This window comes from Henckelia pumila, chromosome 3 (genome assembly GCF_033568475.1).
Source record: "Henckelia pumila isolate YLH828 chromosome 3, ASM3356847v2, whole genome shotgun sequence".
Lineage (NCBI taxonomy): Eukaryota > Viridiplantae > Streptophyta > Magnoliopsida > Lamiales > Gesneriaceae > Henckelia > Henckelia pumila.
Window position 1 is genome coordinate 151824950 of NC_133122.1, and position 24175 is coordinate 151849124.

Consider the following 24175-nt stretch of genomic DNA (forward strand, 5'->3'; position numbering starts at 1 on the left):
AAATCACAATCTATTGTAAACACTCCCTAAATATACTTATTATTTTTTTAATAAAATCAAAATGGGATTTTGTTCCCAACCCCAAATCAATGTAAGTACTTTTTGAATCCTCAATCCAAGAATGAAATTCAAATTCTATTTTAGTTATTTGCGAAACGATATCCTGACACCATGTTCCACGTGATGGAGTTACATTTTGACCAGTAGGTCATACATGAGACTACACAAGCGAAGTTGAGGATTTAAAGAAATAAAATGAACGTGGAGGTATATAATACAACTTTAAAAAGCTCAAGCACATATTTTTTGTTTTGTTTTGTTTTTTTGTTTTTAAACAGACAATTATATAAGACTAATGTACTGTTTAGGATTGCTTTCAAAAAGTATTTATGATAAAATGACAAATTTTGTGAATAATATAATCATTTATAACTCTAATATTTTTATAAAATTTGAATCAAACATTATATTATAAAAAACACGAATGTATAATCAATTAATATTTTATTTTTTGCATCTAACGATGCACAACGATACTTATTTGTCCATGCAGTAATCAAAAAAATTTCAAGAAATGGTATGGGTTTAGTGGGCGATAGTTTGGGGATGTTCCCCTTTCAAATTTTTTTTGAAGATCTAAAAATAGCTTTCTTTAAAATTTTTTACCTGCTTCACTATAGAACATTAAAATTTTCACCTACAGATGGGAAGGCTAATGCTACAGGTTAAAAGTACTTGTGTAATCTAACTATATAATAATAATTACAATTAGTGGTGATAAGGTATGCTGAGATTTGTTTACCAATATTAGACAATATCTTTGGCATATTGTAATTCCTGATTAATTAACCTATTAATTAGTTATGTCTCTTTTGTCCGTCAAACTTATGAATATAAGAGGTTGAAGTTGAACTGAATGTCAGTGATTGTTTGGACTAACCACTGATAACAAAAACTATAATTATAGACATTCTAAATCATATTTTGTAAATCATGCAACAATCAAGCCATTATCCGACCTATGTTCTACCATAAAATAGTGTAAAATTTGCACCATGCATATTTATCGCTAGTCCATTTAGTTCAAATTTTAATTGCGAAAGAAATATTTTTTACAAAGTGTATTCTAGCTATTATCTTGTTTACAATCATTCTTTTTTCATCATATAATTGCTTTTATATTTTTATGTTTACTTATATAACATATTTAGTAATTATGTTAATGACAATATTTCAAAGCAGTATCATGTAGTAAATTCAATCAACTAGTATATATATATATATATATATATATATATATATATATATATATATATGAGACCTCTTATACGAGTTTTTATGAAATAAAAATTATGTAATTTCAATGTATATACGTTAAATATATATATAATAAGATCTAAAAGTATATATGTATCTCAATTTTCATAAATAGTTAGGACGACTTAGGAAAAGTAAATTTTTTGTTAGGTATGTTTGCTTTTTTACAATTTTGGTCTTCCATATATATTATCAAATTTTAATTTTATTTCACTGTTTTTGTTTGTTTGTTTGTTTTTTTGGACAATTTTAGTCATTTTTCAACATGGTGCTGATGTGACACCGATAAATATTGATGTATATAGTGTCACATAAAAACTGTAATAAAAAATGACTAATTTCCAAAAATAAGAAGATACATGACTAAAACTGAAATTTGATAACATCGAAAGCCAAAATCGCAAAGAAACAAACATATATTACCAAAAATCCATTTTTTTTCCCAAATATCATTTTGTATACATCTATTTTGGCTTCACAATATGGCTATATATATATAGATAGATAGAGGTTTTTTTAAGGGACCGGAGGGGTTAATTGACCCCTTGTGACTTGTGATGGTCTGATGGATGCATGTAGGCCACCCTCATGTTGAAAAACATGCATTAGATATCAACAAAACTTCAAATTTTGTAGGCCTTCTTCTCTTATTATCTTCTTAACACATCACGATTCTTGAATGTTCTTTGTTCCATTACTGAGCTTTATGGCCGAATAAGATTGTAAAATCAAATATGTTCAGCTCATGTACTTCAAAATGGTTCCATGGGGAAACGCAAGTGGCCACACCCCATGTGCATACCAAATCACATTTCTTATATATATAAATATTTATAATTAAGTAGTTAGCTAATCTTCTCAATCGAGCTGGAAAGCACTCTGATCAATGAAAATTTGAATATCCCCCCAATGATAAAGATTGGCTTCAAGATAATTTATTTATTTGGTTAGTAACCTAAATTATCTTATCCTAAAATCACGGGTACTTGAATAGTTTGACGAGGTTAATTATAAGTTTTTTTAAAAAATCTCGAGGAAAGATTTGTTATAATCGAGTCTTGAATTCGATATCTCGTTTAGAACTCGTAATTTAGTGTTATATATATAAGTTTACTTACTCTGTTTATTTATTTTATACATTCAAATTAATCTCAATTCGATCGAGTTGTTTAAATTTGGTAGTATGCACAAGTAATTGTTTGATTAGTTAAACAAATGAGTTGGACGTAGGGATGGCAATTTTTCCCGCGGGTTCGGGTGCCCGCGGGGAAAATCCGAAACGGGACTGGTTTGGGGAAGTATTTTCGGGTATGAGTTCGGGTTCGGGGATTTTTAAAAATCCCCGAAATATATTGGGGCGGGTATGGGGATGTTATCCCCATCCCCAAACCCACCCCGATAATAATAATAATAATAATAATAATAATAATAATAATAATAATAATAATAATAATAATAATAATACAAATATTGTAATTATAAAATTTTATTAAATCTAAAATATTATTAAAAAATTAAAATTAAAGTATTATTATTATTTCATTAATATATTTTTTTATACATTATATATAATACATTCTTTTATGATAGCTTAGTTTTTTATAACATAAAAATATTATTTGAATCTCATTCATGTTACATACACATATAAAGTATTTATATTAGTCTAAATATATATTATTTATTTTGATAAATTTAAAAACAATATATAATCTTAATAAATTTTTGATACATAGTATTTTTATTTAAAATATTAATTTTTATTTATAGAAATATTTTTTATTTAAAATATTTTTATTAATTTTAAAAGTTAGTTTTATAATAAAAAATTTGACCCAAAATATTTTAGGTATTTTATTATAAAATTGAATAATAATTTTTATATAATAATATTTACTAATTCATATATATATATATATAAATAAATAAAATTTATTTATAATATAAATAAATAAATATATTTTCGGGTATGGGTATGGGGATGAGGATTTGATCCCCGCGGGGATGGGTATGGGGAATCCCCGATAAAAATTAATGGGGATTGAGGCGGGTACGGGGATCGAATTTGAATTCGGGGATGGGGATGGGGAAGACATCCCCATCCCCGAACCGCCCCATTGCCATCCCTAGTTGGACTTGGACGAGGAAGTTGTCTTTGGCAGATTTAGATGTCCCTCTTAACAAGTGAATTATTTTAAGAAAAAAATTGTAAGTTTATATTTTAAATTTATTTTTTAAATGATGAGAATTCAATCAAAGTAAAAAGATAAAGTGTTGATAAAATAGAAAGATATTTTTATTGGTACAAGACCCTTTGGATAAAGTCTAAAAGCAAATCCATCAGTCTTAGGTCCAAACTGAACAATATCATTACACAACAAGTGGTACCAAAGTCATGTTCTAGATTATCCATTCGGGTGGAATCCTCACATACTTAAACAAAGGAGGTGAGAGCTCTCAGTAAATGATCCGTGATGTGCTCTCGAGGCAGGTAGTACTCCAAGTATTTCACATAATATGTGTGCTCACAATGTACAAGAGCAGTGGTCTCGATTGGAGGATAGACAGATTTGAGGAGAGACCCAAACCATGAGAATAATGATAGTCTTTCATACGAAGGGAGGATTGTTGAGAATTCAACAAAAGTCCCACATGTTGAGCATAAACCCTCATGTTTTTGCTTTTAGATTTGTCTCAAATGTTTTTATATCAATGGAGATATCTTTACATCTTATTAACTCCTGATCTGGACCGCCATTAATCTTATGGTCCGGACCTCTCTTCAAGCCTATCTCGTTATCTAGATCCCCTCAACTTTGAGGATCTTGAACTACAATCTAGGCTACTCCTCTTCACTGCGTTGAGAATACACACCTTACGTGAAATACTTGGAGCACCACATGCTTCAAGAGCTCACTAAGGATTTACTTGGAGCCCTCACCTCCCTCGTTTAGGTATACAAGGATTCCATCCATATATATGGCTCGATCTAGACTATGGCTTTGATACCATTTGTTATACAATAAGCTCACACATCTCCACAATTACATGGTCTTATCCACTTTGGGCGATCGTCATGGATCTGCTTTTGAATTTTCTCCAAAAGGCCTCCGTTGACCCGTCCTGGATAACCTACTATTTTGAACTTAAATAGCAATTAACATAAATAGATAACCATAATCAGAGTAAACTGTAGAAACTTAAAGCAAGTACCAACCTGTCAGTATACAACTGAAAAAAAAACTGGAAACCCAATAAACTAATTATACAACCCAATCAAATGAAATAAATACCAAAAATAAACTTAACTAAGTCCGAAAACTTCTGCTCCCAAGCCCTGTTCACTGATCAATCTCTGACCCAAATCCTACAACCTGCAAACCCGGACTGTCGAATGGGGTGTTCGAAATAAAAAATAGGGACGTGAGTGCTAACGATCAGTGCATAAATATTATTATACATGTTTATTCAATGTATGCAACATGAAACATGAATGATCTGATAGACATGGATCAAACTCTAAAATATCATGCTCAAAACGTAGGCACCACCAATATGCGTACGCTACTCTGAAGATACAGTGGGTGCCACATATACTGACTACGATCTTGGAATTCCACCATCCTGGATGATCGCACATGCTGCTCCGTCCATCCAGTGGGTGTCACATGGTATTCGATTGTAGAAAGAAAAATTATGGCTGATGGTGACGATGCTCTCGGCGTCGACCGCAACCCTCATCATCATCTTCCCATAGGCCCACACTGTCGTGAATGCTCTTGTCACCTCGTCCTGCCATCTACAAGACAAGACAAAATTCAAATCCAAAGTAAGATTCTATATCCCAAAATATTAATGCATGCTCTGATACCATAAATGTAGTGACTCGCATCGGAATCACCTACTAAGCAATCCTTATGCACAAAATTAAATCTTGAAAATAATCATGTAATTCAGTGGATAAAATAAATCCCAAATCTGAAACAACAGTCTAAAATGTTGTTTAAGGTACAACAATATCGAATAACATTGTATCAAACCAAACCAGAAATAAATTAAAAGTCACTAAACCAGACAACCGGGAATCTCAACGGCGCTGCTCCTTGCCTCGAGGCTCACTCTTTCCTGCATCATCCAACCTGAGGCCTGCCTCGCAAAATGGGGTGTCTAAGATGAAAAAACAGGTACGTGAGCGCTAATGCCCAGTACGATAAATATGAGTATAAAAACCTATATGTGCATGCAAAATGATGTGAACTGGGTGACTGGATCAACGAGGAAACACATGCTCAGATTGGAGGTGCCAAAGTGTCTAGTATCACTCGGAAGTACTCCTCTAGATTAAAAGTACAATATACAGACGTGTATTTGGAATATCCTGGAAACATCAGAGCATTACGTGTCCATCGGCCATGTGACTCGTGATGTCCAATCGTCCACAATATAGGGTGGAGAGGCCCAACTAAACTATGACTATCTCGAAGGAGTTACGGCTCAACATGATAAATGATCATGCGTCATAAGAACAGTAAATACATGCATATCATGGCAGGTAAATGCAACACATAAGAATGCATACTCAGCTAGATATATCAGTCAGTTCTTGCATACCTCTATAGGTCAAGTCTAGGTGAACCGCTTAGTATCCAAGCCTATTGTGAGACCTCGGTTCTAAACATCTAATTAAGGAGTAAACAATAAATAAGCAACCAAGATCTAAGAACTAAAAGCAAAGCAAAGGAAAAAAAAAAAAATTTTAAAGAGGGCCGCGCTCGGGCGGCCGAAAACCGCCGCTCGAGCGCGCCCTGGACAGAGGCGCTACTGATCTCAGAGTGGGGTGCGCTCGGGCTGCTAAAAATTGCAGCTCGGGCGCCCCCTACAGCAGAAACAGAACAGCAAAAAAACATGCTTTGCAACTCCATCTAAAACTATTCCAATGCAATCCAAATCAACACATACATTATAAATGCAGTTCCTCCGATTAATACATGAAGTTCTAGAGTTTAACAACTACTCCAAAATAGAACATGCCATGATAACAACACGGCAAAGCTTGCATGTCAATACAACATAATAACGAAGTTCGATATCTAAACATGTTCTAACAACACTAAGTAGACATGCTGACACGACTTCTAAACCGAGTCTCACTGCTACAACTTTCTCTCGGAGCTAACCATGCCTCTTCTGACTTGATCCTGCCCCACCTGTTGCCAAGTACACATACAAAACAAAGCAACAGCCGGATAACCGGTGAGAACGACATTCCCAGTAAAAGCAACATAACAATTTATACAACAATCAACATGCTTTCAATACAACAATTAAATTAATAACAACGTAATGAATGCATGTCTTTTAAACCGGGATATCAATCTGATAAACGAGGGATTGCTGCTGTGCTTTTGGGATCCCGAGGATAAGATCACGTAAAAACTCACCGACCCTCCCAATCTAGGTGGTGCCACGTATCCCACTCCTCTAGACTTTGAGCAACCATAATGAGTATGCTAGCACTAGGCGAAATACTACAACCTAGGCCACTCAATCATAGTTCCCAAACGTCTAAACAAAAAGGGCGGTTCTGCCCGCTGAAAACAAGATTGGCTCAAGATGAATGCATAACATAAATATAACACATAAGTCATTTAACAAAAGCCAATACAATCAAACAAGACACAAGTTCCTCATGCTAGAACAAGTGTAAATGCAAGTATGTGATTTCAAAGGGAAAACTCGAGAACCACAGTCCCGAGTATGCTATCCCGCTACGATGACTGCTTTTACCTTTCAATGCAGTAGCTTCCAACTCTGGATACGCTACAAAAGAGACTGTATCAACAACTATACAATCTAACAACAACAAGGCAACGTTTCAAGGAAATGCTCTATACCGTTCTTTGTTCAAATCTCGGAAACGATCAAACAGCTGCTAACTCTGGGGTTGATACCTCCAAACAAATCTGTACGGAGACAAAAGAATGATCAACAACCAAGATCAACTTATAAGCCAAGTTCCAACAACTCAAAACGGTTCAAAATCCCCAAAACTCAAACCGACGGCATAACGGCTATAACTGAACAAACCGGCAACGCAGACAGCAGTTCAATACCGATATCAACTCAACTCAATGCTAATACAACAACAACAAGGCAAACCCAACACATCTCAAAACTCACATTTTCGAAAATAGCTTCCAAAAATCATAATAATTCCGAACGTCGCTCTATTTCAAAACCGAGAGATAATAAACGATCAGAACTCCGTCAAGAACAACATACTAGAATCTAAATCGATTCTAACAACCTCCGAAAATCAAAACATATCTGATCGGAGAAATACTTAAGGTATAATGGAGCTCTCACTGCTGTGATCACTAATCTGCCTTCAGAATTAATTTCTAACGGCCGGATCGAGCTCGGGAGGAAATCTGGAAGCTTGAAATCCAAAAGGGGCGCTTCAATGGAGTCTCTCGGTTGTTGTGGAGGAGGAGAAGGACTTTGGAAAACAATTTCAAGTATAGATAATATATAAAAATCAATATTTGCGTTTTAGTCCCTGAAATTTCCAAAATTTGCAAAAAGGACCCTGATCAAAATCAAACCGGCTCGAGAACTCTGTAATCTCTGATTAACTCAAATAAACTCATTTAAGATAAAAATGGGGCGTTACAATTCTCCCCCACTAAGAAGAGATTTCGTCCTCGAAATCAATGAGAACCACAACTCATAAGATAGAATAAAGAACTAAAGACAGTAAGAAGAACTCACGTCATCCGAATAACTCCGGAAATCGCTGTCTCATGCCAGAATCTGTCTCCCAAGTCGCTTCCTCGACGCCGTGACGGCTCCACTGCACTTTCACTAACGGGATTGACTTGGTTCTGAGTTGCTTTTATTTCCGATCAAGGATCTGAATCGGTCGTTCAAAGTAGCTCAGAGTCTCGTCTAACTCGGCTTTGTCAGGCTGAAGGATATGAGAAGAATCTGGATGATACTTTCGCAGCATAGAGACGTGAAAAACTTCGTGAATACCAGATAAAGACGGAGGAAGTGCAAGTCTGTAGGCAAGATCGCCTATCTTCTCGAGAATCTCGTACGGCCCGATGAATCTCGGAGATAAATTCCCTCTCTTACCGAATCTGACAGTGCCTCTGAAAGGAGAAATCTTAAGGAAAACACGGTCTCCCTGCTCAAAACTCAGAGGTCGACGTCTAACATTTGCATACTTCGCCTACCTATCTTGAGCTGACTTCATTCTGTTCTGAATGATCTTAACCTGCTCTGCCATATCTCTAAGCATATCCGGTCCCAAATCTGGTGACTCGGACAAGTCATCCCAAAACAACGGAGATCGGCATTTCTTACCGTACAATGCCTCAAAAGGCGCCATACCGATACTCGCTTGGAAGCTGTTGTTGTAAGAAAACTTGACAAGAGGCAAAGAATCCTGCCAACTAGTGCCAAAGTCTAGCACTACCGCTCGCAGCATATCCTCTAACGTCTGGATAGTTCGCTCTGACTGTCCATCGGTCTGAGGATGATAAGCTGTACTCAGATGCAATCGAGTACCAAGTGCCCCCTGAAGACTGTGCCAGAAGTGAGAAGTGAATCTAGGATCTCTGTCTGAAACGATCCACTTCGGCACACCATGCAATCTCACAACATTGCTAACATACAACTCAGCCATCTAATCATGACGATACGTCATCTTGTACGGAATAAAATAAGCAGATTTCGTCAATCGGTCGATCACTACCCAAATGGCATCGCATCCTCGAACGGATCGTGGTAGCTTCGTGACGAAATCCATAGAAATGTGATCCCATTTCCATTCAGGAACAGATAAACTGTGCAACAGACCTCCTGGTTGCTTCCGTTCTGCTTTCACCTGTTGACAATTCAAACACCGAGATACAAACCTCGCTACGTCGCTCTTCATTCTCTTCCACCAGAACTGGTTCTTCAGATCGTTGTACATCTTACGACCTCCAGGATGAATACTGAACCGACTGCAATAAGCCTCTCGGAGAATACGCTGTCTCAACTCCGAAATATCAGGCACAACAAGACGGTTATTCACGAACAAGACATCATCTCTAACCTGGAATTCAGACTGATGACCCGATCTGACTTTCTCTACTGAAATCTGGATGCTCGGCTCAGACTTCTGTGCTTCTTTGATTGCAATAAACAACTCCGGTTCGGCTAGAATAGCAAACACTCTGATAGTCTCCCTATCTGTTTCAAACTCTAAACCAGAAGTGCAACAATCATCGATCAACTGAGAAACACCAATAGTAGAAAGAGATAAAGAACAAAGCTTTCGGCTCAACGCATCTGCAACTGCATTCGACTTCCCCGGATAATACTTGATCTCACAGTCGAAATTTTTCAACAGATCTAACCACCTTCTCTGTCTCATATTCAGCTCTGCCTGAGAAAACAAGTACTTAAGACTCTTATGATCAGAAAAGATCTTGAAGGACTCACCATAAAGATAGTGACGCCAGATCTTCAAAGCAAAGACGATCGCAGCTAGTTCAAGATCATGGACCGGATAACGAGTCTCGTGCGGTTTCAGCTGCCTCGATGCGTACGCCACCACATGCTTATGCTGCATAAGAACACAACCCAAGCCTTGGTTAGAAGCATCACAATAGACTGTGAAACCTCCAGTACCCTTCGGAATAGAAAGAATTGGAGCACTGGTCAGTCTCCTCCTCAGATCAACAAAGCTAGCCTCACAATCTGGAGTCCAAACAAAATGCGCATTCTTCTGAGTCAGCTGGGTAATTGGCTTGGCAATAGACGAGAAACCCTGATGAAACGACGGTAATAACCAGCTAAACCCATGAAGCTTCGGATCTCCGGCACTGAAGTAGGTCTAGCCCAATTCATAACCGCTTCAATCTTGCTGGGATCGACAGAAATCCCATCTTCAGAAATAATATGACCGAGAAAGACAACTCGATCTAACCAGAATTCACATTTAGACAACTTGGCAAACAACTGCTCAACTCGCAAAATCTGCAGTACGGTCCTCAAGTGCTCTGCATGGTCAGTACGGTTCTTCGAGTAGATAAGAATATCATCGATAAAGATAATGACGAACTCATCTAAATAACGCTGAAAGATACGGTTTATCAAACCCATAAAAACCGCTGGGGCATTAGTCAAACCGAACGGCATGACTATAAACTCAAAGTGAACATACCTCGTCCTGAATGCTGTCTTAGGAACGTCTTCCTCGTCATGACTATAAAAATATTAAAAATATTTTTAATAATTTTGAAAATCCGTATTTTATTTAATTATTATTTAAAGTTGAGTTAGGGTCGTTTCAGTTGGTATCAGAGCATGGTTCTGTTTGGGTTGTGCCACTGCCGGTTGCAAGAAACTCGAGAAGTCTCGCCTCAAAGTCTGTAAGTTTTTAAAGAATTTATATGTTAGTCATGCTTGAATCGATACTTTAAATGTTTTGATGTCACTTTTTTTTTAAAAAAAATATTTTCAAAACTAGCTGTTTAATTTATTTAAGTGTGTAGCTCGGTGTTTATTTTTGTTTAAATTTTTTTTTTTTGTAGTTTAAAGTGTACTATTTGACTGCTTATTTTTATAGCATGTGGTCCCAAGTTAAACGGAATTGGTGTACCAATATTCCTTACTATTTTGGGCAGTACTTGGTTGTTGTTTGAGTTATTAAGTAGTGTTAGTAATTTTGATGAGATTGTAGGAGTTTGTAGGGAAACATTAAACTTGCGTATTAGGAAATATTAATTGTGTGCTATTATTGTAAGTTGTTTTCTTATAACTGGATTTTAATCGGGTACAACTAAGCGAATATTTTATTTAGAAATTTCTAGACATGTGTTTAGTCAGTTAAATTTATGAATAGAACTCGTGTGAAGACTTGAGATACAAACTTGGTTTTGATATTATTATGGATAGTTTGAATTTTCTTTGTTTATTTGGGCAAGTATGATTTTTTGGAAATAGGGAGTCGGTTACTATGAGCCTTTCATTTTTGTGAACCATTATTTCGATCATTAATTTCCTTATGCTTCAATTGTGCTTGCATCCATTGCAAAATATACTTTTGAGCATTTGAGATTTCGTTGATCATCAGTTGTTCATTTATGGATTTATATGACATCAGTCAACATTGTATTATGTTACTTTGACCTTGGTTAAACTTCATAATAAAATATTGTTTATATTTCGCAAAATCTTCTTCGGTTCTAGAGCCACATGTTGATGTGAGTAAGATCCACCTTGTCTTCCTTTTTGGGTGATCTACTCATGTTGTGGTTGACAACTGAATATGTCTTAGGACTGTTGTTTTCCCTAATTATTGAATTGTGTGGACTTCTCTCGACCGAATTCACACCGATTGCTCTTAATTGTGCTTTGATTGTTTGAGCATGATTTCATTACCCTTATGAACGATCACGATGTTTGTATCTTGTTGGCTCATATTTATTATTCATGGAGCCTCTATTATTATTATTCATTCACCCCTAGAATTGAATTATGAGTGAGTTATTTTCACTTATCTAGATTTTTTTTAATTTCAGCTCGTTTTTTTGTAATGCTTGCATTATTTTATTTCATATTAAGCAGCATTACATGTATGTTTGTTTCCCTTCATGATCCACCAAGACAGGGACTTGGGTGGATTATAGTTTCAACTATCATTTCGATTTTTTTGTGTAGAAATTTGGCTCGTAACCGTATAGAAATCGTTTAGACTGTTGGAATTTAGTATTAGTAATAGATAAAATCCTATGTTATTGTTGTGATCCGAGGAATGTCGACTACTAGTTATATCTAGTTCTAGCGAGTAGATTGATAGGTAGTAAATTAATTAAATGGGTTGCTTCAATTTTAATAGGATTGTTAAGAGAACGGATGACTTTGATAAGCTGAATGGGTGATCAATCACAAGATAAGGAAATAGAGTTGCCCCTAGAGACTTTTGAGTACTTTCTATTAGCGTTATAAGATTTTGTGAATATCAACCAGTAAGACTAATGCACCAACTATGAGCATAGAATGATGAAAAGAATATTTAGGAAGATTTCTGGATAAGCTATAGACTTACTTACCGGTGAAATACTAAGGTACTGGAAGATCAACTAGAAAGCCTTTACGATTGGGCTACAAACTCTCCGAGGTGTCCAAATGTATAATAAGTCCTTGGAATATGAATTCAGGTTATACATATAATAATTTGGGAATTTTTTGATTTAAAAACTTGCTGTCAAGTTGAACTAGGGATTTGAGATATGTCTTCAAGCGATAAGTAAAAATTGTTTGGTACTTAAAGACCGTCTAATCCTATAGGTGGATGATAACTCGTGGTATATTTTTGAGGTGTAAATTATGGATTTCTTAGTCATGGTGTAAGGGATTGAACATAAGCCCAAGACCATTAAGTGTAGCACTACTAATAAGTGGAGACCTTTAGAATTTCAAAATGGATATTAAGTTTTGAAAGGTATCATTGTCCTGTAATATTACCGATTTGGGAATATAATGAAATTTACTCGTTTTGTCCGTTCTTATGCGATTGTCGAGGAGATAGGTAATTTGTTTTATATGTTGAGCTGGCGCAGAGTTGTTAAGGACGCATGATGGGTTTCATGTGTCGTTGTTGTGGAAGTACGAGTTAGAATCATCTAGTATCTAGAGGTCCAACGAGGTAGAATTGTATAGTCCCTTAGCTATCCTATTTAGAAGAGTTTAGCATTTAGTTGCTAAGTATTTTGTAGACTTGTTGATTTCTCAAGAGCTCAAGTTCTAGATTATATGAGTTAAGTTTTGCTGGTGAATAGACATTAAGCATAGTTTTGTTGTTGGGAAGCCTTTAAGTTATGAGAAAGGTCGACATAAATTATTTATTGGTTTTACGGATATTTATTGATTGAAGTTGCGATTAACTCAAATAAACTCATTTAAGATAAAAACGGGGCGTTACAATTCTCCCCCACTAAGAAGAGATTTCGTCCTCGAAATCAATGAAAACCACAACACATAAGATAGAATAAAGAACTAAAGACAGTAAGAAGAACTCACGTCATCCGAATAACTCCGGAAATCGCTGTCTCATGCCAGACTCTGTCTCCCAAGTCGCTTCCTCGACGCCGTGACGGCTCCACTGCACTTTCACTAACGGGATTGACTTGGTTCTGAGTTGCTTTTCTTTCCGATCAAGGATCTGAATCGGTCGTTCAAAGTAGCTCAGAGTCTCGTCTAACTCGGCTTCGTCAGGCTGAAGGATATGAGAAGAATCTGGATGATACTTTCGCAGCATAGAGACGTGAAAAACTTCGTGAATACCAGATAAAGACGGAGGAAGTGCAAGTCTGTAGGCAAGATCGCCTATCTTCTCGAGAATCTCGTACGGCCCGATGAATCTCGGAGATAACTTCCCTCTCTTACCGAATCTGACAGTGCCTCTGAAAGGAGAAATTTTAAGGAAAACACGGTCTCCCTGCTCAAAACTCAGAGGTCGACGTCTGACATTTGCATGCTTCGCCTGCCTATCTTGAGCTGACTTCATTCTGTTCTGAATGATCTTAACCTGCTCTGCCATATCTCTAAGCATATCTGGTCCCAAATCTGGTGACTCGGACAAGTCATCCCAAAACAACGGAGATCGGCATTTCTTACCGTACAATGCCTCAAAAGGCGCCATACCGATACTCGCTTGGAAGCTGTTGTTGTAAGAAAACTCGACAAGAGGCAAAGAATCCTGCCAACTAGTGCCAAAGTCTAGCACTACCGCTCGCAGCATATCCTCTAACGTCTGGATAGTCCGCTCTGACTGTCCATCGGTCTGAGGATGATAAGCTGTACTCAGATGCAATCGAGTACCAAGTGCCCCCTGAAGACTGTGCCAGAAGTGAGAAGTAAATCTAGGATCTCTGTCTGAAACGATCCACTTCGGCACACCATGCAATCTCACAACATTGCTAACATACAACTCAACCATCTGATCATGACGATACGTCATCTTGTACGGAATAAAACAAGCAGATTTCGTCAATCGGTCGATCATTACCCAAATGGCATCGCATCCTCGAACGGATCGTGGTAGCTTTGTGATGAAATCCATAGAAATGTGATCCCATTTCCATTCAGGAACAGATAAACTGTGCAACAGACCTCCTGGTCGCTTCCGTTCTGCTTTCACCTGTTGACAATTCAAACACCGAGATACAAACCTCGCTACGTCGCTCTTCATTCTCTTCCACCAGAACTGGTTCTTCAGATCGTTGTACATCTTACGACCTCCAGGATGAATACTGAACCGACTGCAATAAGCCTCTCGGAGAATACGCTGTCTCAACTCCGAAATATCAGGCACAACAAGACGGTTATTCACGAACAAGACATCATCTCTAACCTGGAATTCAGACTGATGACCCGATCTGACTTTCTCTACTGAAATCTGGATGCTCGGCTCAGACTTCTGTGCTTCTTTGATTGCAATAAACAACTCCGGTTCGGCTAGAATAGCAAACACTCTGATAGTCTCCCTATCTGTTTCAAACTCTAAACCAGAAGTGCAACAATCATCGATCAACTGAGAAACACCAATAGTAGAAAGAGATAAAGAACAAAGCTTTCGGCTCAACGCATCTGCAACTGCATTCGACTTCCCCGGATAATACTTGATCTCACAGTCGAAATCTTTCAACAGATCTAACCACCTTCTCTGTCTCATATTCAGCTCTGCCTGAGAAAACAAGTACTTAAGACTCTATGATCAAAAAAGATCTCGAAGGACTCACCATAAAGATAGTGACGCCAGATCTTCAAAGCAAAGACGATCGCAGCTAGTTCAAGATCATGGACCGGATAACGAGTCTCGTGCGGTTTCAGCTGCCTCGATGCGTACGCCACCACATGCTTATGCTGCATAAGAACACAACCCAAGCCTCGGTTAGAAGCATCACAATAGACTGTGAAACCTCCAGTACCCTTCGGAATAGAAAGAATTGGAGCACTGGTCAGTCTCCTTCTCAGATCAACAAAGCTAGCCTCACAATCTGGAGTCCAAACAAAAGGCGCATTCTTCTGAGTCAGCTGGGTAATTGGCTTGGCAATAGATGAGAAACCTTTGATAAAACGACGGTAATAACCAGCTAAACCCATGAAGCTTCGGATCTCCGGCACTGAAGTAGGTCTAGGCCAATTCATAACCGCTTCAATCTTGCTGGGATCGACAGAAATCCCATCTTCAGAAATAATATGACCGAGAAAGACAACTCGATCTAACCAGAATTCACATTTAGACAGCTTGGCAAACAACTGCTCAACTCGCAAAATCTGCAGTACGGTCCTCAAGTGCTCTGCATGGTCAGTACGGTTCTTCGAGTAGATAAGAATATCATCGATAAAGATAATGACAAACTCATCTAAATAACGCTGAAAGATACGGTTCATCAAACCCATAAAAACCGCTGGGGCATTAGTCAAACCGAACGACATGACTATAAACTCAAAGTGACCATACCTCGTCTTGAATGCTGTTTTAGGAACGTCTTCCTCTCGCACTCTCAACTGGTGATAACCTGACCTCAGATCAATCTTAGAGTAGACAGAAGAACCCTGCAGTTGATCAAACAAGTCATCTATTCGGGGTAAAGGATACCTGTTCTTAACTGTAGCCTGATTCAATTGACGGTAGTCGATACAGAGCCGCATAGAACCATCCTTCTTCCGAACGAATAGAACATGAGCGCCCCAAGGCGATACACTAGGTCTGATGTATCCCTTGGCAATCAAATCCTCAAGTTGCTCCTTCAACTCTCTCAATTCAACAAGTGTCATACGATAAGGAGCTTTTGAAATAGGTTGAGTACCTGGCACTAAGTCAATGCTGAATTCGATTTCTCGAATAGGCGGCAATCCAGGAACATCTTCCGGGAACACATCCGCATATTCTCTAACCACCGGTAAATCTACCAAAGCTGGGCTAGATTTCAGTACATCAACTGCATACACCAAAAATCCTTCTGCACCTCTCTGTAGCAAACGATTCATAGATAACACTGAAATCAAAGGAATTCTAGATCGAGAACCCTTACCAAAGAATTTCCACTCGTCGGCCATTTCAGGTCTGAACAGGATAACCTTCAGAAAACAATCGACTGTTGCCCTGTACTTGGTCAAAGCATCTATACCGACAATACAATCAAAATCTGACAACCCAAGCACAATACAGTCAAATTCTAACAAATTCCCCTCAAAACAAAGTTCACAGTTCTTGACTAGTCTGACAGAAACAATTCCTCCACCCAAAGGTGAAGTAACAGCTACTACTGTAGGCAACAATTCAGTTGGCAAAGCATGAAATAATACGAATTTCTCAGAGATAAAGGAATGGAAAGCACCTGTATCAATCAAAACATGAGCAGAATAACCGAAAATCGAACAGTTACCTGCTATGACATCGTCAGGTGCTGCCTGAGCCTGATCCTCTGTCAATGCAAGGACTCGTGCTTGCTGTCTCGGAGGCTGATTTGAACTAGAGTTACCTCCCTGTCGGTTCTGCTGCTGAGGCTGGAAATAGTGCACTGCAGAAGACTGCCTCTCAGGCTGAGCTGCAGGTCTAGACGAACTCCCACTCTGAGCTCTATCTCTGTTACGTTGAGGGCACACCTTAGAGAAGTGTTCCGGTTGCTGACATGTGTTACAATTGCCGAAGACTCCCACACACTGATCCGGTGAGTGTCTTCCTCCACACTTGCTGCATTACAAGGATGATGACCCAGAACTCGGTCCTGAACCGAATTTCTTCGAACCACTGGAACTGGACGAACTGTTTCCTTGCCTCTTGAACTGTTTACCTCTTGCTTTGTACTGATCCTTTCTGTTTCCCCCACTGTTACCACCTTCATACCTCTGCTGCTGGTTCTGATGCTGAGATGGCTGATTCTGGTACTGAGATGGTTGGTTCTGATACTGCCTCTGCTGCTGAGGTGCCCCCTGATTACCTCTTTGCCTCCACAAGCATGCTTCTGCTCCCTTTGCGTAATTCATGGCATCCGCAAAGTTGCTAGGCCTGTTGGTGTTAACCAACGTGAAGACATCGGGGTTCAACCCGTTGATGAACTGATCTGCCTTAGCTTCTTCATCTCCGGCAATTAGCGGTGCAAAACGCAATAGACTATCGAACTTAGCCACATACTCTTCAATGTTCAGATTCCCTTGCTTCAGATTTGCAAACTCTGCTCCTTTATCCTTACGATACGAGATAGGGAAAAACCGCTTATAAAACTCAGATTTAAAAAGAGTCCAAGTAACCTCTGTACCTCTACTCTCAAATGCTTTCTTTGTCATGATCCACCAGCTCTTAACACCACCACGCAGCTGATGAATTACTAACCTGATTCGGCGGTCATCTGTGTAGTCAATGGAATCAAACAACTGATCCATATCATCCAACCAACTTTCACAGTCAACTGGATTTTCTGAACCCATCAACAACGGCGGATTGAACGACTGAAACCTCTTCAGCAAGGTTTCCATAGGAGACGCTGAAGCATCCAACTGATCAACTTCAGTGCTAGCTTGCTCAGTCGCAGGGATAACTGGTGGTGTGTTTATGTTTATCACTCGACGAGGACCCATATGATAATCAAAGGTTAGGACACGAGATATCTAAATCGCTACAATCAGTGCCCTTACAACCGCTTGGAATACCGGATACCAGTCGATAACAGAAACGGTTATATTTCAAGTAGATCATGCTTTATAAATTAAATCACAAAACCATGTAATTCAATAACTCTCAATAATAAAGCATGCTCGCATGGAATTAAATACACAGTTAAAATAATTCAAATACATGCGAGGAGCCAATACACGCAGACTCGATCTACCCGCTCACTCTAGTTCGACCAAGAATCTTAACTCTCTGATACCACTTAAAGTGAGACCTCGGTTCTAAACATCTAATTAAGGAATAAACAATAATTAAGCAACCAAGATCTAAGAACTAAAAGCAAAGCAAAGGAAAAAAAAAAATTTTAAAGAGGGCCGCGCTCGGGCGGCCGAAAACCGCCGCTCGAGCGCGCCCTGGACAGAGGCGCTACTGATTTCAGAGTGGGGTGCGCTCGGGCTGCTAAAAATTGCAGCTCGGGCACCCCCTACAGCAGAAACAGAACAGCAGAAAAACATGCTTTGCAACTCCATCTAAAACTATTCCAATGCAATCCAAATCAACACATACATTATAAATGCAGTTCCTCCGATTAATACATGAAGTTCTAGAGTTTAACAACTACTCCAAAATAGAACATGCCATGATAACAACACGGCAAAGCTTGCATGTCAATACAACATAATAACGAAGTTCGATATCTAAACATGTTCTAACAACACTAAGTAGACATGCTGACATGACTTCTAAACCGAGTCTCACTGCTACAACTTTCTCTCGGAGCTAACCATGCCTCTTCTGACTTGATCCTGCCCCACCTGTTGCCAAGTACACATACAAAACAAAGCAACAGCCGGATAACCGGTGATAACGACATTCCCAGTAAAAGCAACATAACAATTTATACAACAATCAACATGCTTTCAATACAACAATTAAATTAATAACAATGTAATGAATGCATGTCTTTTAAACCGGGATATCAATCTGATAAACGAGGGATTGCTGCTGTGCTTTTGGGATCCCGAGGATAAGATCACGTAACAACTCACCGACCCTCCCAATTGAGGTGGTGCCACGTATCCCACTCCTCTAGACTTTGAGCAACCATAATGAGTATGCTAGCACTAGGCGAAATACTACAACCTAGGCCACTCAATCATAGTTCCCAAACGTCTAAACAAAAAGGGCGGTTCTGCCCGCTGAAAACAAGATTGGCTCAAGATGAATGCATAACATAAATATAACACATAAGTCATTTAACAAAAGCCAATACAATCAAACAAGACACAAGTTCCTCATGCTAGAACAAGTGTAAATGCAAGTATGTGATTTCAAAGGGAAAACTCGAGAACCACAGTCCCGAGTATGCTATCCCGCTACGATGACTGCTTTTACCTTTCAATGCAGTAGCTTCCAACTCTGGATACGCTACAAAAGAGACTGTATCAACAATTATACAATCTAACAACAACAAGGCAACGGTTCAAGGAAATGCTCTATACCGTTCTTTGTTCAAATCTCGGAAACGATCAAACAGCTGCTAACTCTGGGCTTGATACCTCCAAACGAATCTGTACGGAGACAAAAGAATGATCAACAACCAAGATCAACTTATAAGCCAAGTTTCAACAACTCAAAACGGTTCAAAATCCCCAAAACTCAAACCGACGGCATAACGGCTATAACTGAACAAACCGGCAACGCAGACGGCAGTTCAATACCGATATCAACTCAACTCAATGCTAATACAACAACAACAAGGCAAACCCAACACATCTCAAAACTCACATTTTCGAAAATATCTTCCAAAAATCATAACAATTCCGAACGTCGCTCTATTTCAAAATCGACAGATAATAAACGATCAGAACTCCGTCAAGAACAACATACTAGAATCTAAATCGATTCTAACAACCTCCAAAAATCAAAACATATCTGATCGGAGAAATACTTACGGTATAATGGAGCTCTCACTGCTGTGATCACTAATCTGCCTTCAAAATTAATTTCTAACGGCCGGATCGAGCTCGGGAGGAAATCTGGAAGCTTGAAATCCAAAAGGGGCGCTTCAATGGAGTCTCTCGGTTGTTGTGGAGGAGGAGGAGGACTTTGGAAAACAATTTCAAGTGTAGATAATATATAAAAATCAATATTTGCGTTTTAGTCCCTGAAATTTCCAAAATTTGCAAAAAGGACCCTGATCAAAATCAAACCGGCTCGAGAACTCTGTAATCTCTGATTAACTCAAATAAACTCATTTAAGATAAAAACGGGGCGTTACACCTATAATCAAGGTATACCGTATCACTTAAACCGTTCTAAAAGTCTTAACTAATTAATAGATACTCCAAACTACTAAAGAACTCGGAGTATTACCTGCGTTCGTCGAATCCCCGCTGATGAAGATGACTCCAATAACTAGCCACAACTCTGCCACGATCCTGGTGGTGCCTTGCTATTGTCTGGCCCTCGAGACGATGCCTAGAAGGCACTAAATATAGGCTGAGAAAAAGAGAAAAGATGGGGAATTGGCAATGAGAAATGAAACTCTTGTCCCATATATATATAGGCGATGATCGAAACCACCGATCTCTCGTTCGGAGCTGTCAATTGCACTTCGGAGCTTTCGATCCCTCCATTGGAGCTTCCGAACTCTAATTACCGAATGCGTGTCCCTGATCGAACAACTCACTGCTGCCGACACAATTTGGAGCTTCAAAAATTAGTAAATTCTAATCACCAACCAGAAATCCCATACTTTCTTATCTAAAGGTGATCAAAATGTCTGATCTGCAACTCGGAGCTTCCAAACTTCTTGGTGCATCCGATCAAGTACATTGCCTTCCAAACCAGTTCCGCGCTGCTGAGCTGCTCTTCGGAGCTTCCGAACTGTCCAATCACTTGAACTAATCTGGACCATTTTTGATCGTCCTGAAATCGATTATGATTCCTTAAGTCCGAACTATGATTCCTTAATCATGTTTTTACCCTTTTAAACATGTTGAGTTAGTTGATTAGCTTAATAAAAAACCAGGTTACTACACCAGGGCTTGGTAGCAGGGGTCACCAGAGATTTAGTTTAAGCTTTGTTCGGTATTTTATTCATTCAAGTGTTGCGCATTCTCGTCAATACTACGAGATTAGACCAAAATTTCGTCAATAAAAACAACCACAAAATTGTCGAGATAATTGTGGAAGACTCTGTTCATCAAGTCCATGAACACTGCACGTGTGTTCGTCAGTCCAAAATGCATCACTAAAAACTCTTAGTGAGCATACCTGGTACAAAATGTTGTCTTCAAAACATCCGCATCTCGAACACGTAATTGATGATACCCTGACCTCAGATAAATCTTGGAATACACAGAAGTACCTTGAATTTGGTCAAACAAATCATCAAATGCATGGCAAAAGATACTTGTTCTTAACCGTCGCTTGGTTCAACTGTCTCTAGTCAATACAGAGGTGCATGGAACCATCCTTCTTCTTGATGAAAAGCACCGGCGCTCCCCAAGGTGAAACACTCGGTTGGATATATCCCTTATCCAACAAATCTCGCAACTACTGCTGTAACTCCTCATCTCTGCTGGTGCTAGAAGATAAGGTGTACGAGAAATTAGTGTCGTTATGGGCACAAGCTTGATCCCGAACTCGAATTCTCGAACTGAAGTAAAACCTGGAATCTCATCTAGAAAAATATATGGGTACTCGCAAACTACCGGTAAATCCTCAATAGGCCTGCTACATGTGGACGTATCAATTGCATAGATAAGGTAGCCTTCCCCACCCACCTCCAAATCCTGACAAGCCTTTAGAGCTGATGCTAGAGACATAAGAGGTCGCACTCTCTCACCATAGAAAAACCAACTATCTCCCTCAACCAGACGAAACTGAACAACCTTTTATACTATCCATAATAGCTCGATAAGAGGTCAAAACTTCGATACCCAAAATACAGTATCGCTAGAATAATAATATTCGTCGATAACTCAGAGCCTCAAACTCTAAAGAACAACCCAATACTAAACGCTTGACCAAAGCCAAATGACCAGTCGGGGTAGACATAGAAAGTAATACATCTAGGGATATATACATCAATCTATGGCGCTTAACAAAACTGCCAAAATGAATGAATGCGATGCACCAGTATCTATGAGAACAAAACTAGGAATTCCGCACAAAATAAATGTACCTGTGATAACCTCCTCATTCTCTTTCTGAACCTGATCTTGGCTCAGCGCAAAGACTTGTTCGGGAATACGTGGCCTTTGGTTGGTGCTCCCAACCAACTGTCCTAATGGCCTCCGCGGAACCGATGCTTGAGAACCCGATACAGATGTTGATACTCCACTCGTCTGCGGGCAATACTTCTTCATGTGACCCATCTGGTCACAACAAAGACAAGAACCTCTTGCTCTAGGGCATTTGCCTTTAGGATGACGTCCCCTACACTTTTTGCACCGACCTCTCTTCTTCCCAAAGTGGAACACACCGCCACCATAACCTGAACTTGAATAAGAAGACGCACTAGACTTCTTGAAAAACTGGGATTTATGACCCAAAGAGTTACCTAGTCGGAAGGAGGACAAGTTCCTATTACGCTTGATATTGTCCTCTGCTGATCGACAATGGCTAATCAACACTTTATATGACATCAAATCATCGTAGATAGCCATACGGTCATGAATCTCTGGATGAAGGCCCTGCACAAAATGGTCATACTTGACCTCAAAACTTTTAGCAACGTACGCCAATATAGTAACAGTTCAAAGAATTTCTGCTGACACTCGTATATATTTATGTTATCCTGCCTCAAGTTCATCAGCTCGTTCGTCTGCACCTGACGGAGAATTGGAAGGAAATACAGCTTCTTGAGCTCCTCACAAAACTCGGCCCAAGTAGCTGCACCACGCTTGAATATCAAGGGAGCAGAACCGGACTTCCACCATTTACGAGCACTCCCTTCCAAGAAAAAGTTAACGGCCTGCATCTTCTCCTCATCGGTGCAGTGATACACCTGAAAGAATATTCTCCATGCTCTCTAACCAGTTCTCCGCGACTTTCTAAGTATCGCCACCCTTTAGTGGCTTAGGATCCATCTGCACAAACATGCGCAAGTCAAAGCGGTGTCTATCACCCCTATGGTGACGGTGTCTCCGAGGATGATCCTTCTCCTCATCATCTCCCCAACATCCACCGACACTCCCATGGCTCTCTTCTCCATGTCTTGCCGTCTATAAAAGTAACATAATTTTAACCTCAAGATTTTTACCTAGATCCAAAATCTCAATGCATGCTCTGATACCAAAAATATAGTCACCCGTCCCGGAATCACTAACTAATCAAAACTTAAGCATGTAAAATAACTTAAAACACAATAATCAATTAAACTAGTGGAAACTTAAATAAATTAAATAAAACTACCGGCAAGAATACAATCGGCCCCAAAACAATTAAATGGTATACAACCTAATCAAAATTAATACTAAATTACACAAATGGTAACCTGGTACAGTACAATCCACCCTGTTGCAGCTCAACGACCGCTACTGTTGTGACCCTGCATGTAATCACCTACTAACTGACAACTAATATCATGCATTAAGCTTAATAAAAGCAATAATACTAATCATAGAAAAACGTGCGAAAATATTACCCATAATTTACATATCAGCTTAGTACAAAAGTTTCAAAATTATTTATCACTAGTGATACAACCATATCGAAACAACTAGAAAGTAAACATTATACAACTATATCGAATCATGCTGTATAAAATATCCTCTGTAGGCTCCTGCTCCCTGGTCCTGCCTCAAACTACCAGCTCCGTCCATCCTGCGACCTGCCCCGTGGAATGGGGTGTCCAAGATAATAACTAGGACGTGAGCGCTAACGCCCAGTACATAAAATAAGTAAACATATGTATATAATGCATGCAACATTGTAGTGACCCTTACCTGGATCACCTACTAAACAGAACTTAGGCATGCAAATAACTTAATAAACAGATATCAGAATAAACTGCGGAAACATTACTAAAATTACAATCCCAAGGCAAGGAATCTGTAAATATCTAAAATAGATTATACAACCAAATCGAAAGCTGTATCAACCCAAAACAACAGAAATAAACCTAGACAAAGCTCCAGCTGGCCAACCACTGCATAGCCCCTCTTGGAT